Source organism: Protopterus annectens, chromosome 5.part1, assembly GCF_019279795.1.
Source record: "Protopterus annectens isolate FY-2018-M chromosome 5.part1, PAN1.0, whole genome shotgun sequence".
Taxonomy (NCBI): domain Eukaryota; kingdom Metazoa; phylum Chordata; order Ceratodontiformes; family Protopteridae; genus Protopterus; species Protopterus annectens.
The window spans coordinates 61,850,967-61,866,860 of NC_056736.1; the positions used below are offsets into that span (position 1 = coordinate 61,850,967).

Genomic DNA, 15,894 nt, shown 5'->3' on the forward strand with positions numbered 1-15,894 from the left:
CCATGTTGGTTTAGTTCTTAGAATGCTTTCTGCTCCTTAATGGATAATATTTTTCAAGATTATTGTTGTTCTCCTTAAAGGCCTGCATCCAAAATCCTAGTCTATGACCTTCCAGGTTTCTATCTGGATCCTCGGAACCAGGGAGAAAGGATTTTACAAAGTCTGGACATGCACAGGCAGCTCGGGTGCTATCTTGACAGAACAAACTCATTTATAAAACTGCATCTTGTTTATTTTTTATGATGGGACAAAGGGCAAGCCATGCCAAAACAGACTAGCTTTAGGTGATTGTCCTCGGCCATTGCCTTGTGTTATATCCTCCATGGGAAATCAATTCTGGGTAGTATCCGGGCACATTTTACTAGAACCTTGGATTCTTCAGTGGCATACTAGGAAGGGATGGACTCTAAAGATTATGAACAAGAGGACCAAGTTGCAGTCTCTAGAATGTTTTTAAAGGGATTACAAACTGGATACATTTTCTGGGTCCAGGACAGGAATTGCTTCTGTATGTATAAAATTTCACAGTCCTTGATGAGCTTTTAATGGGGTGTAGAGGAACAGATACTGAATTTTAGTTCAGGTTTCATACGTAGCAATAGCACAAAAAGTACAATCCCCTTGGTTTAGATTCCAGTAATGTTTGATATGCCGGAGCTTGCAAATTTTTGTAATCTTCCAGATGCAGCAGACAGAATTATTCCTTACAGTTTGCTTGGCTGTCTACTGTTGAGATGGTGTTTATCCTTCCTCCAAAATCCTTTTCTAAGCTTTTAGGTGAAGTGCAGTTCAATAGGGAAATGTACAAAATTTATATGCATGGGACCTGGGACCACTGCGGTGGTGGTGCTGCGGTAGCGTTGTCGCCTCACAGTTAGACGTTGCCCGTTCGATTCTCAGTTAGAGCGTCTTCTGTGTGTCGACATGTGTGAATGGGCATTCCTTCGTTGAAGGTTGTGCATTAGGCCTGGCAAGCCAGCACGTAAAGAAATCTACTGCCAATCATTAGCAGACTGGAGTTCCGCTGTGGCGACCCCTAACCGGGAAAAGCCGAAAGACACATATATGCATGGGACCAGATGACATCCCAGGCTGTGTACTACATGAACTACAAAATGAACTGGCACCTCACCTAAGTGTCATGTTTAATCATAGTCTCACCTCAGGCTTCGTGCCCACTGAGTGGCGCACAGCTACAGTTATCCCGCTCCACAAGGGAGGATCAGCTTGGATCCCGGGAACTACTGTCCCATCAGTCTGACAAGCCTAATCTGCAAGGGCATGGAACGCATTATCATGGAACTTATAAACAAAGACATTGGCAACCTTCAGACACTGGACCCCAGCCAGTTTGGGTTTGTGAAGGGCCGATCTTGTCTCCTGAATCTGATTGACTTGTTTGAATCAGTTTCCAGAGCTGTGGATGAGAGTAAGGCGGTCCACACAGCCAATCTGGACCTTGCCAAGGCCTTCAACACCTTCCCCCACTCTGAAGTCATAGATAAACTTACTAAGCTGGGCATAAATCCCTACGTCACTCGATGGGTTGCCAACTGGCTTACTGACAGAACCCAGACTGTAAAAGTAGCTGACTCCAAATCCAGCTCCAGACATTTGACAAGTGGAGTACCTCAGGGTTCAGTCCTGGGAACACTCTTGTTTGGCATCTACATCTCTGAAGGGCACGCCAACACTAAGGGACTCTGGTTAACAAAGTTTGCAGATGACTGCAAACTGGGAGCCATTATTGAATCCCCAAATGATGTGGATAGTCTACAAAAGGGCCTTACAGAATCGGATGCCTGGAGCCAGAGCCATGGGCTCAAGCTTAATGCCAAGAAATGTATAGTTATCCCCTTTGGAAAAAAATATGTACCCATGAATTGCCACATAGGTGGCAGGACACTAAACATCGAAAGTGTGATGAGAGACTTAGGGACACAGGTGGACAGTGGTCTCACTTTCGATAAACACATCGCCACAACAGTCAGGAAATCCTTCTATGTGGCACACCTCATCACTAAGGACTTTTCATCCAGAAACAAGAAGGTCATTGTCCCACTGTACTCATCCCTCATTAGACCCATTATAGAGTATAATGCCCCGTTTGGTATGTACCTCACAAGACATCTGCAACAGCTGGAAAGACCACAGAAATACCTCACTAAAAGAATCACAGGCCTAAAGCAGATGCCATATGCTGACCATCTAAAAAAACTCCAGCTATACTCTGTGGCATATCGTCTACACAGAGGCGATCTCTGCTTAACATACAAGGCCATGTCAAACCCTGAGCTGTTGGACATGCTCCACTTAAAGAAATGCCAGTCGCTCAGAGCCATATGCTCCAGGGATCTAAACCTTGTCATCACAATGAACAAAACATGCTGGAGGGATAGGTTCCTGACCCAGAGACTCCCCATACTCTGGAATAGACTGCCCATACATGTCAAGCAGAGCGCCTCATTGGCCCTCTTCAAAAGGAACCTTGATTGGATGGGAGATATGATAGTCGCCCTGCTAGACAGGGGTCCAGAGAAGTAAATATTGTGAGAAGAAATATCCAGGGAATTGTTATGGCTAGGCTTGCATAGGCCCTAGGGCTGATAGCATAGTACCAACCTATATCTTACTGTGCCTCTTCTTTTGTAGACTCCCATTGCTACTCATGTTGGATGTCCTACTCATTTAGAAGCAAGTTGGCAAGAAAGGAGATCTTGAATATTCTCAGAAAAATAGACTTTTTGGTTCTTGGTGGATGAAGTGCATTAATTTTAAAGATGACCATTCAGCCTGTCATGATCCAGTCTACCTTCCCTGCTTGTCAGCAGTCTGGCTTTGCCGAGTTTTACAAATGGACATGTGAACTTCTCCCCCCATTTTTCTTCTGACAAGGTTTCAAAGTCCGGGTCATTCTGATAGCCTAACTTAGTTTCCATTTTGAACCCCCGCGCACATGCTTTTTCCACTTGGAGAAACCACATCTAAGGTCATTCAATATTGCTTTGTCAGATTTCAGGCAAGAAGTATCCCGTTTTAATAACCCAGTTGCAATGTGCCTTCACCCCTTCTCTATTTGCCTTACTCGCTTAGCTCAGTGTGGTGATAAGGACTGGACATTGTGAGGTGAATGATGCATTATGGGAAAGGATGGTTACCTTTCTAATGGACCTTTAAAATCTGAGAGATACTATATTCTTTTGTGAGTACATGAACAAAATTCCTCTGAAGATGTTTCATTGTTTGAAATTATTATGAAGTGTTATGCTAACTTATTGTTCTTAGAAAATGATACCTTGTAAGTTTGGGAATAGAAAAAAAGCAACATGCAGGTTTTACAGTTTTATTCTTAATGGTAGGCCATACTTAATGCACTCCTGAAAAGTGGTCATTTCATTTACCCCGAGAGCTCTTGGTGCATGTCCCATAGAACCCTCCCCTTTTCACTTGGCACAAAAAAACCTACGTCCTCCACCCCCTTTCTGAGAGCACTTTGATATAAAGTCTGGCAGCAGACTGAAGTTAAGGTATGTGACTTGAAATCTATTTAAGGTATCCTTGGGATTTTACTAATCTCGAGTAGTATAGAGCTAGTATAAACGGTTATCTTTATCATTTAAATCTGGGTGATTTGAAATGAGCTAAAAGTAAAGAGATATTTCACAATTTTCCTCACAAAATATACATGTGCTGATTAAGAGTCATGACTGAAATTATCTTGTGACCATGATTACTATACATTTTCGCACTTTGACAGAAGGCTTTACAAAGGAGGTGATTTTAATTATTGACGCAGTTTTTGGAGTGATTTTATGTACATTGTTATGATAATTTTTGGTAAAATTAGTAGACTGTAGTAGGTAAACTTCTGTTCAGCAGTTTTTCAGCACATTTGTTTGTGAGGAGTTATTTCAATGCACCAGAAGAGGGTGCTTTAAAACCGTCAAATGGGAGTACAGAACTGCTGCACTGGAGCATGTATAGCCATCTGCTATTAAGCAGATTCTGATGTACTTCATCAGTGAACTGAATTCTGGATGCGTACATGTGGAAGTAGACTTGTGGTAAATCGGCCCTTTCCTGATGTGAATAGAAAGAATGAGCAACAATAATGCATTGTCTGCAGGGGCAGAGGGTTACGTGTCTACAGTTTTGTTTGCTTGTGGTCAGTGTTATTGCCATTTTTCTGGCTGTGCTGTCAAATATGTGAAGTTTTAGCTGGCTGCCAATATTTGTAGTTTTTCTGCCAATGTTCCTCTGTAATTTAAATTGTTTCGGTGCTTTTCTGCAAGCTGAAGTTTGGTGGTTAAGCAGTTAGTACAGTTCTCTTTCTTCTTCTTTTCCCGGTTAGTACAGTTCTCTTTGATACCTGAAAATTGAGTTACTTAATTAGCAGGTAGATGGTTGCTGTTTCATATGAGGCATAACTTGCATTTGTCGTGCTAAACTGTGTGCAGTGCATACAAAGGTTAACAGTAAAATACACCTGATGGTTTATAATCAAGGCTTCTATAGCTTTAAAGTCCTTTCTCCTATTCTGATTGAGTGACCATTAAGTATGGTGCTTGGATACACTGTGTAATTATTCCAAGTGCTCCTTTTTATATCTCTTGGTCTTTGTTATTAATGGGACTGTTTTACTCACGGTTAGTGTGAGGGCTGAGAACAGAAAGAGGGGGGTGCTTTGTTCTTCAAAATTAAGAAGCACCAGTGTCTGGCCTACTGTTGTACTGGTGTTAGTAAATGGTTGATTCCTACAATATCCATTGTCTCATTTAAGTATTGGAACAATGTGATCACATTTTCTAGTCCATTCAGAAGTGACTGAATGTAAACTATGCATAGAAATCACTATGTAGTTTTCACTTAGCATACTTACTTGGGTGCCTTATCATGACAAGCTTTGTAGAATACCCATTATAGACCGCCTGCAGCTATCATTGGATTTGAAAGAAAAGCGTATGCTGCTTTCCACAAACATCTTTTTCCTTCTCTTGCAACTGGAGAGAGAGTGAGAGAGTGAGAGAGAGAGATAAGTACATATGTCTGGCATTTTTGACTGGGTTCATTAAAGTAAGGCCATAAGCATATTGTGTATGGGAGGACTGAGACACATTTATACTGATTAGTGGAGGACTTTACCAGGACACAGGAGAAGTCACCCTGTCTTTTTATTTAATGATTGGTGTGGGTCTTTTAACGTCCACCTGAAATACCACTGTTACGACAGCTGTGACTGCTGTTTAACTTGACCAAATGACACCTCCGTAGTGCAGCACCTTTGTTATAGTGCTACATTGGGTACTTGCATATTATCGCAACCACATTCCGAAGAGGCGAAGCAATACGTGCCATTCGTTCCTCAGTGACTTAAGTTTAGCAGCCCCTGTTGTTATTTTTCAGAGTTCCGTTAGCTTTTTACATTGGAATCTTGTATTTCCAAAGAAGAAAGAATTGTCCAAAGATAACTGTTCCAAGGAAATATGTTTACATGATACGTAATGAACGTAAATTACACTATTATCCGCTATTTCCTGACACACCTGTACAGAACCGCTTCACTAACGTACTTACTGTTATTGGGAACCCTCTGTTTGAAAATAAAGTTGCCTCTGAGGATGCTGCTAGTGACGACACTTGTAATTTATCCACCGCAGTTAATGTAGAAACTGCAGAACAGTGTCTGGAATGTACATCTTGGCAAGAAAAACACCTTCAATGTCACTGTTTCACTTTTGAAGTTCATACGAAATAGCTGTTACTTTACCGCAGGCTGCTTGCTGTACAGGTGGGAGTCAGTATAGGTGGCCAATAATGGGCTGGCCAAAATTGATTGTCACATTTTTATATGTGAATTTATTTTCAAAAAATTTAGTGAGTCATTTGTAACATTTTTCGGCCGGACACGTGCTTGGAAATGAGCCGTTTCACCTGAATGTGGTTGCGATAATACGCAAGTACCCTGCATTGTAACATCACTACTGGTATAAGAGTTGATATAGTTGTGGAGGGTGGAAATCATAGATTCCTGGCATCAGTAGTCATTGTAGTGCATGGTAGGAGTTCACTGGTTATACTGGAATATGAATTCAATGTCTAATGTTTGATGAACACATTTTGTTGTGTACAGTGTTCTGTACTGACATTTAAATTTACTTGAGTTGAATAAAGTTAAAGGAGATTTTGGCTTTACTTTTCTAATTGTGAAATACTGGTAAATATTTCAGTAGAAGAACTCCTCTCAAAGCTGATTGGAAGAATTTGTTCTTTCTTTTTTTTCCTTGCTGGGAAAGGATTGTAATCTATACCCATAGTTTTTGTTACGTACCATTTAGTTGTGTCACATACTGTGGTGTCATTTCTTGGATTCTAAGGGAATATGAAATATACCAGACAATGCTATGGCTTCATTGTAAAGAAGATTTATGCAAGCAGCATGATTAATCAGTGGCAGTCTGTCATGGACTGCAGAAAGTGTGTGAAGAATTTATTTGCCTTTTTGTTTTTTCTACAGGGAATGTCAGTCTGGGAACTGAAATGCCCATTTTCAGTGGAAGCCCGGGAAGAAAAACTCCAACACAAGGAGAGAAATAGATTGTTGCCAGTTAAAAAGAAAAACTGTCAGCAAATATGATTTACAAAGCATATCAGATTAAGGAAGTACATGTTTTCAAGATGTTGAGTAGAATCAAAAATATATTAATACACTTGCATAGTATACATAGGGGACAGAGGATTGCATACTTCAAACTGTAGGTGTGATATAGTTGTGTAGTTTTGGTTGCATTTGCTATCTGTACTGGCTTTGTATACTAATGTGGATTAATAGCAATAACTCTTTGTTTACTGGTTTTAATTTTGTAGTAATTTACACCATTTATCCAGTAATGGTGCCCTTTTTTAAAAACGTGACATAAAGGATAATGAGGAGTGCTATCTCCATTAGGATAAGTACAGTTTATATGTACTGTTGATGCTGTTGATCATTTACGGGGTTAATTTGGGAGCCTCAAAAGGTACATACATGGACCATATTCATGAAATTCAGATGCACATCTGAAGTTAAAGGTACTAATTTCAAGTATTTTTATAGTCTGCAATGCATTGCTTTTTGGTTTTACTGCTAGGCCTATGTGTTCTGAGTTTGTTGTAGCTAATATAACCAGAGCCAGTGGTAATTTAATCCAGCTGCCCTGATACTTTACATCACACAAACAAAGCCATGTGGACTAAGTTTTTGCATTCAGAAGTACATTTATAATTGCACTTGTCTTACCATTTCAATCAGTTTTGTGCTTTTTGCTTATCTGAACGCAAAGCTATTAATTAAGGCATTTTTATAGTCTGCATCACTTTTTGGTTTATCTGTTGGGTCTATGTGTTTTTGAGAGTTTGGTTCCCTTTCACCCTCCTTATTCCTGTTTTGATTTTAGTTTTGATTTTAGTTTTGCAGGCTTTTGAGCTGCCTTCCCCTACTGTATATCCGGCCCTAGAAGCTCCCATCAGTCTTGTGTCTTGTGCTCATCTACTTGTTACTGATGGAAGAAACCGGGAAGGCCTTCTTCTTAGAATGTTAGTCTACTGTTAAAATACTCTAAAGTTGAATTTGTATGTGCTTTCCTCATTGGCTTGTCTGTGTTTAATCAATTACAGATGTTCTTCGGGTTTCATTGCTGCAGTCATTACATTTGGGTTATCCTGCTGGCAGGTTGCCCTCAGTCGGCCTGAATTCCAAAGTCTTGGGTCCTGCGTCTGTTGCTGTCGCCCCTTCCCTGACGTCAGGGGTATAAAAGATGCAGCAGACGCCATTTTCTTCAGTCTTTCTTGCCGCGCGGTGCCCGAAGTAGAAGCAGTTCGCAAGTGCCGGTCGGCTGACTCCTGAGATTTTCATGTTCGAATTTCAGATCCGAAGTCTTCATTAAAAGCTAAGTACCCCATTGGGGAAAATTTGTTCTTGCTCCAGTCCGATGTCAGAAAAAGTTAATAATTGTATTTCTTGTGGGAAGCAAATACCTCATAAGGACTTTCATTCTTACTGTATTCCTTGCCTAGGCCCTGACCACGATGTAGCTAGTTGTCGGTTTTGTGCTAGATTTAACCAACTCACTATTAAGGGTCTGTACGATTTTGCATTAAGCTATTTTGGCCGTAGATTTAATTATACAATGTTGTCGGATAGCCATCAGACAACCGGAGTTCACAAAAAACGCCAAGAAAAAGACAAGCTACTGAGGTGCAAAACCGACGAAGAGGCTTCTCCTAAGCCAGTGGCCGGTTCTCAGTGAAGCACTTTTGCAGCCCCTGATGCCTGCTACTTTAGAGTCGCAGGCCGCTACCGACACCCACGTGGAGTCGGCAAGGCCGCTAGAAGCTCATAGTATTGGAGCCTCTGAGACTATTCCCTCAGATGGGTCTGGAGCCGCTGAGCAGGCATTGGCTTCTGAGGGTGTATTCAGACCTAAACAATTGTACATTAAAACGACTTCAGCTTCAAAGGCAAAGACTAAAGCACCTTTAAAGACAAAGAAACAAGTTCAACAGCCTCATGGACAGGCCTCCATGCCCAAAAAACAGATGCTCAAAATGGCCGAAGACTTAATTAGCTTGATCAGGGGTTCCCATCCCCCTCCTGATAAGAGGCCTAGGCAAGAGACAGACTGTGAATCTTCAGATCAAGTTTCCATTTCTTCTGATTCCTCTTCTGATCAGGAATATTCTCTACCTTCCTATGAGGATTCTGATGCTGAAGAATGTATTCCTTCAGCTTCTCCTCCTGAGGACTACTCTTTTGGGGAAACCTTGCATACCATGAGGGAGCATTTCCACTGGGAGAGCCTAGATCTTTCAGAATCTAAGAAAAGGCTCAGAGACTTCCTTTTACTACCTCAACACAGGCCTCTAGCTATTCCACCTGTGTTAGACATTGTAGATGTATTTTCAGAGTCTAGTCTGACCCCTGACTCCTTATTTCCAGCTCCTGTTAAGCCGGACAGATACTACAGGGTTCCTGACTCTCTCAAATTCCTTTTCAAAAACCCTTCTGCAGACCCAGAAACTATTTATTTCTCAGGGTCCCAAGGCGGGTCAAGGATTCCACTGCAAAAAACCCTACCCCCTTTGACAGAGATTCTAGGGCACTAGACAGATGGGGAAAAAAGATTTACACATCTGCTACCTTGGCTATAAGGGCCTTAAATTGCCAGTTTCATATGCTCAAATATCAGCATTATATCATGACACTGCTTAAACAGAAAATGTTGATAAATTGTGAATGTACAGAAAACAAAGTAATGCAGGATTTATTGCATTAAGCTGAACAAGTTGGAAAGCATATTTTGCAATGTGGTTTTGATTCTCTAGAGGCCTCCTGCAGGGCCGCTGTTACGGGTTCTGTCATTAGGAGGCATGCTTGGTTAAAGGAACAAAATCTGCCTGCTCATGTCAAAGCAAAATTATTAGATGCTCCATTACCGCATGATACCCTGTTTGGTGTTAAAGAAAATGGAGGACAAAGCTAAATCTATGCAAACGGTCAAGGAATTCTTACAGGTACAGCCTCCTAGGTTTAGCAGACACTGGCCTACAAAGAATTGGTCCTTTCCAGTGTCAGACAGACCTCAAAGAGGCAGATCCAGATGCCCTAGAGGCAGATCCCAGCCACAAGGGTTCGTACAGGTCTAAACAATGGGGTGCTTCTACCTCCAAAAGCGGAGAGGACAAATCACAAACATACAGGAAACAGTCCCAGTGACTTCCTCCTGCCTGTACCAAGCACTTATCTACTGGCAACACCCTTACGGGGAAAACTAGCTCTTTTTTTCTCAAAATTGGCACATTATTACCCAGGACAAATGGGTTCTAGACATAGTGTCACAAGGCTACAAGTTTCACTTCCATACCCTGCCAAGGAACAAGTAGTTGGCCAGACCTGCCAAAAAATCAATGGGCAGAGGCTCAAAAACAAGTTGCATCTCTCATGCACATGGGGGCTATTCAACAAGTGCCACAGCAAGAGCAGAGACAAGGATTTTACTCGACTGTTCTTGGTACTCAGAAAGGACAAAGCATGGTGACCAATTCTGGACCTGTCTGTTCTGAACACTTACCTGGATATACCCAAATTCAAGATGTTGACCTTGCAGCAGCTTCTGCCCATGCTGGGCAGCAAGGATTGGCTCGTGACTTTAGACCTAAAAGAGGCATACCTGCATGTCCCAATCAGACAGTCATGCAGAAGATACCTCAGCTTCAAGGCTGGCTCAAAGCATTACCAATTCTCTGCACTGCCCTTTGGCTTATCTACTGCGCCCAGGGTCTTCACAAACTGCCTGGCACCAGTAATTGCTTTCTGCAGACAAAGGGGAATACAAGTATATCCTTACTTGGACAACTGCCTCATTCAAGCAGAGAACAAGGACATTCTACTACAGCATCTGGCATTTGTGAAGAAACTTTTAACATGCCTAGGGTACACAGTCAACAAAAAGAAATCAAAACTAGTACCCTCACAAGAGATAATATTCCTGGGTGCAAGCTTAAATACAACTGCCCAGATGGCTTATCTCATGCCAGACAAACAAAGGCAACTGACTACCTATTTCAAGGAAATGGCAACAAAGGCCCAGTTATCTGCAAGAAAAATTCTGCAGGCTTTGGGCTTCATGGCATCCTGCATCCTACTAATTCCATATGCAAGACTGCATGTGAGGAAACTTCAATGGTACCTAAAACGTGTCTGGACACAACATTGCCACAGCCTGGAAACAAAGATTTCTCTCATTCCCTGCCTGCAACAGGGAGTTTTGATGGTGGGCAAAGGCTTGTCACCAAAACAAGGGACAGCCATTCTCAATACCCCCAGCCAAGCAGAACCTTACGACGGATGCATCAGATTATGCCTGGGGGGCCCACATGGCAGGAAGAGGTATTCAGGGCATCTGGTCCGCAAACCAAATGCATCTACACATCAATCAAAAGGAGATGCTAGCTGTACAAAATGCCCCGATAGCCTTCAAGGACCTAATTCATCCGGGACAACTTCTGATAAAGACAGACAACACCACGGCCATGTGTTACATAAACAAGCAGGAGGGCACTCACTCTTACCCCCTTTGCAGACTAGTCATGGCTTTATGGGACACAGCATTGACTTACCAAGTTCATCTGCAGGCACAATTCCTGCCAGGAAAGGAAAATACTCTGGCAGACTAACTAAGCAGAAACCTCATGGATCCCCACGAGTGGCACCTGGATCCGCAAGTCTTCAGCATGATAAAGAAATGGGGACGCCCGGACATAGATCTTTTTGTCTCCTCTCACAACAATCAACTAAAAAGATTCTGCACAAGGACTTCTCACAGACAAGCATGCAAAATGGACGCCTTATCTTTCAGCTGGACAAACCTATCAGTATATGCCTTTCCTCCACTGCCTCTCCTCCCCAAAGTACTCCTAAAGGTCAGACAGGAGAAACCAAAAATTATTCTGATTGCCACAGACTGGTCACGCCAGTACTGGTATCCAATCTTAAGGAACTTGTCTCAATGCCCAGCTTGGACCTTATCTCAAATACCTCATCTACTGTCCCAACAAAACAATCTGATTCTCCACAGCCAACTCAGAACCCTAAACCTGGCAGCACGGCGGATAATGTAGCCATACAAAGCACACCTCTCAGTAAAGCTGTGATGGATGTCAATTTAGAAGCCAGAAGGCCTAGTACTAGAAAATCCTATGCTGGAAAATGGAAGAGATTTTGTGCTTGGAACCTAGCTCAAGGAACTGATACAGCTGTCCCAAATATTCCTCAGATTTTGCAATACTTAACTGAGATGCTGGACAAAGGCCTATCTTTCTCATCAGTTAAAATCCATGCCTCGGCCATTTCGGCTCATTACAATACAGAGCCGCCACTCTTTTCTCATCCTTTATTAAGGCAGCACCTCATAGGAGCCAAACATTTAAGGCCTCCAAGGAGAACACCAACATCTGCATGGGACCTCAATTATGTCTTGGAAAAACTCACCTTACCTCCTTTTGAGCCAGCTGCTACTGCAGATGTAAAGTTTTTATCTTGGAAAACAGCTCTGCTCCTAGCAATAACTTCTGCAAGACGAGTGTCAGAGCTACAGGCTCTCATGGCTGTGGAACCCTTTATCATTTTTTATCCAGGGTTTCTCTGAGGACAAACCCTACATTTATGCCTAAGGTAGCATCCAGTGTTGCCGTTAACCAAACTATTAATTTGCTAACTTTTTATCCAAATCCACAGAACAAGGGGGAGAAAATTCTGCATTCTTTGGACGTACACAGACAACTTAGATTCTACTTGGATAAAACTAAGGTTTTCAGAAAGACAGAACAATTACTAGTGGCATATGCTGCAGGATCACAAGGGAAGGCCATCTCCAAGCAGGCTATTTCAAAGTGGATAGGTCACTGCATTCGTTTCTGCTACTCTCAGCATGGCAAACCTGTGCCTAAGGACATTAGGCCACATTCAACCAGAGCTGCAGCCACTTCTGCAGCCTTTCTCAGGGGAGTACCAACCAAAGACATGTTAGAGGCTGCTACTTGGAGTTCAGTGCATACCTTTACAAAACATTACAATCTGCCACTTTACTCTAAATCCAGGACAGGCTTTGCCACTGCAGTTCTGCTGGGCCTCATAGCTGCCCCTAATGCTATTTAGTTCCATCCTCCCATCCATAGCTTTGGGAATCTACCCAAATGTAATGACTGCAACAGTGAAACACTAAGAACATAGTACAGTTGTGTAGACTTACCATAAATGTAGATGTTCGAGTGTATTCACTGTTGCAGTCCAGGTTACCCACCCACCATCCCCCTTATTTTTGCTGGAACGTATCTTTCCTTCTCTGATCTATACAACCTATGTGGTGTATTTGCTTGTAGATGAAGGTAAAGTTTATTTTGATGCATGTATGTGTTACTTACATATATTTAGCATACCCTTTTGGGGGCACCTGACATCTGGGGCAAGAAAAACTGAAGAAAATGGCGTCTGCTGCATCTTTTAATACCCCTGACGACCTGACATCAGGGAAGGGGTGACAGCAACCGACGCAGGACCCAAGACTTTGGAATTCAGGCCGACTGAGGGCAACCTGCCATCAGGGTAACCCAAATGTAAATGACTGCAACAGTGAATACACTCGAACATCTACATTTATGGTAATTGTGCACAACTGTACTTTACTTGTAGCTGGTTGTTAGAATTGTTTCTGGTACCTTTCTCACTTGTGTTTTTACATTAAGAAGACAACAGCTATTCTAGAGGCAGCAGTAACACAGCCTGGTCAGTCTGAGTTGCTTAAAGTGCAGGAGGGGTTTTTAAAGGGCTTTAAGGGGCTTAGTTGGGTGACAATCTGACTTGAGAGCTACTTTTGCTGTTTTTTTACATTAAGAAGTTCCAGGATCATCCATCTTGTGGCAGAAGTTGCTTACCTGGTCTCTCTAGAGTTGGGAGGCACTCCAGGGAGCTTAGTCTATTTCTTTATTGGCCAGAAGGCACGGGAGTTGGTTTTCTGCTTTCTGTCTGCTATAAATCAGGTGCATGTTTGTGGAGCCGTTAACCGCTCAGTGGTGGTTAGCATTACCCGTTATACTTAGCAAACCTATAAAGCTAGTAAATAGGAATTTAACCTGCAGGACAGAAAGGCTTTGTGTGGAACTAGGCTAACCTGTAATGCAGAAAGGGTTTGTGTGGAGTTAAGTTTAGGGCCACTAGGTAGTGTTGTACAGCGCTAAGATTATAACACTAACATCTAGGAATCACTCTAGACACTAGTCGGGTAACCTCAGGAAAACCAAGACAGTAAACCATAATAGCCCAACCCTAACACAGCTCCTGACAACATGGATTTGCAATTTACTAATGTCTCTGTAGCCAGCTTAGTAGATATGGGCATTCTGAAACAATGTAGCAATTGTGTTGTGTACTCGGTTTATTTTATGATTAAAAAGTCATCTAACACTGTGTGTGAGAGAGGTACATACATAATTTCCTTGACGGCAAATATGTCGCTTACAAACAAGGTTGCCAAAAGAAAACACACACACATGCACACTACATCCTTCACACATACCACTTGCTGCACACACAGACCTTCTTAAGGTGAGGCACTTAAAGAAACCCCTCTAAACCTTGAAAACCTCCTTAGTCGTCAAACTGCAACAACTCTCAGCAATCACAAATAAGCCTACACCCAATGAACCCCAAGAACAAAACGTGTAAGGCAAGCAAAACCTTTACCTAGTACTGTTATTACAGGGGATTCTGTTTTTCGACTCGGATAACAGTTCTGGAGCTAAGAACCATAATATCACCCACGCATGCACTCTGGTCTCTGTACCCCAGGTACTAATATGATTCTAGTATAGTTCATATAGATGTAAATTATCTGAGGCATATCTCACTGCACTATATGGAAAGAGACATTATGGATTTCTGTGAATGTGTTGGGTACATGTTCTGCATTGAGCAGCACTTTCACAAAGGATGATGCCACAGTGTGAACAGAAAATAATTGATTTTTAATAATTGGCTTCGTTTTTGGTGTCACTCTAGGGGAATCCAGTATCTATCAGCATGGGAGGACATGGTTTAGAGACCACATTGCTTTGTCAGGAATGGTTTGCACCTACACCCGCCTCCTGGGCTTTCAGATATTGGCTACAACTTTATCTCTCCCCTCACAGCCTTTTTTAGGCTCTGTCAAAATGAAAAAAGCTACCAACATAGCAAGAGAAAACCTGAAGAAACCTTATGGTCTTGCTGCTCAATGTTAGGGGCCCAAACAAAAACATCCATACCCTAGAAGCTGTCCTCACTCTGGAGAACGTAGACATCTGTGCCTTCTGTTACTGAGACTTGGTTTAAAGTCACAGAAAGTACTCCAGCTGTGTATTATCCATGAAGCTCACAATTCTTTCAGAGACCTACTAGATGTGCTCGCCATCCAACTAAATACCTTATTCATGGGAGAATTTAACTACCTCTCTATAGACTGGGAAACTTACACTGTCTGTAACTCACAGGCACAGCATTTCCTGGACTTACTCAACACAGCCACCCTGGATCAGATAGTTTTGATCCTCTGGTTGTAGAGTGCGCTATTGGACCTAGTTCTCACCAATGTGGGAGAACGTTCCACCTTCCAACTCATGCCACATTCTCATTGGTGAAGTCGTACTTCAAAGCCATCTCCCTTGATATAAAATTCAACATGGAAAACTCAACTAAACCCATAACTGTTAGGAACTCTGTCCTGTGTCTTCTCCTGTTTGGTATCTACTTCTCTGAAATCCTGGCCAACACGAAGGGACTCTGGCTGGCAAAGTTCACGGACTGTTGGAAGTTAGCTATTATCAACTCCCCAAGTGATGTTGACATCCTACAGAATGGCCTTACTGTGACCAATGACTGGTGTCAAAACCATGGCCTTAAGCTCAATGCCAAACAATGTGCCACCATCCCCTTTGGGAAAACCCAGTTCCCATGAATTACCACATTGATGGTAGTCCACTGAACACAAACAGCGTTATAAGAGATATAGGAACACAGGTTGACAGCAACCTCTCTTTTGATCACCATATTGCCACTGTGGTCAGAAAGTCCTTCTATGTGGCACATCTCATTACTAAGGGTTTTGCATCCAAGAGGAAAGAGGTCATTGTCTCCCTCTACTCTTCCCTTATTAGGCCAATCATCGAGTACAGCGACCCATTTGGCATGTACCTCATTAGGCACCTGCAAAAACTGGAGAGGCTGCAAAAGTACCTCACAAAGAGGATCCTAGGCCTTAAACACTTGTCTTATTTGGACAGACTCAGAAAACTCCAGCTATTCTCTGTCTCATATCGCCTACTTAG

At 42.3% G+C, this 15,894-nt stretch overlaps 1 protein-coding gene across 2 annotated transcripts in view; it reads left to right on the forward strand.

The window, feature by feature from the left end:
• Nucleotides 1–15,894, forward strand: part of DIAPH3 (diaphanous related formin 3) — a 4,946,160-nt gene that overhangs the window by 138,803 nt on the left and 4,791,463 nt on the right. The window lies entirely within an intron of this gene.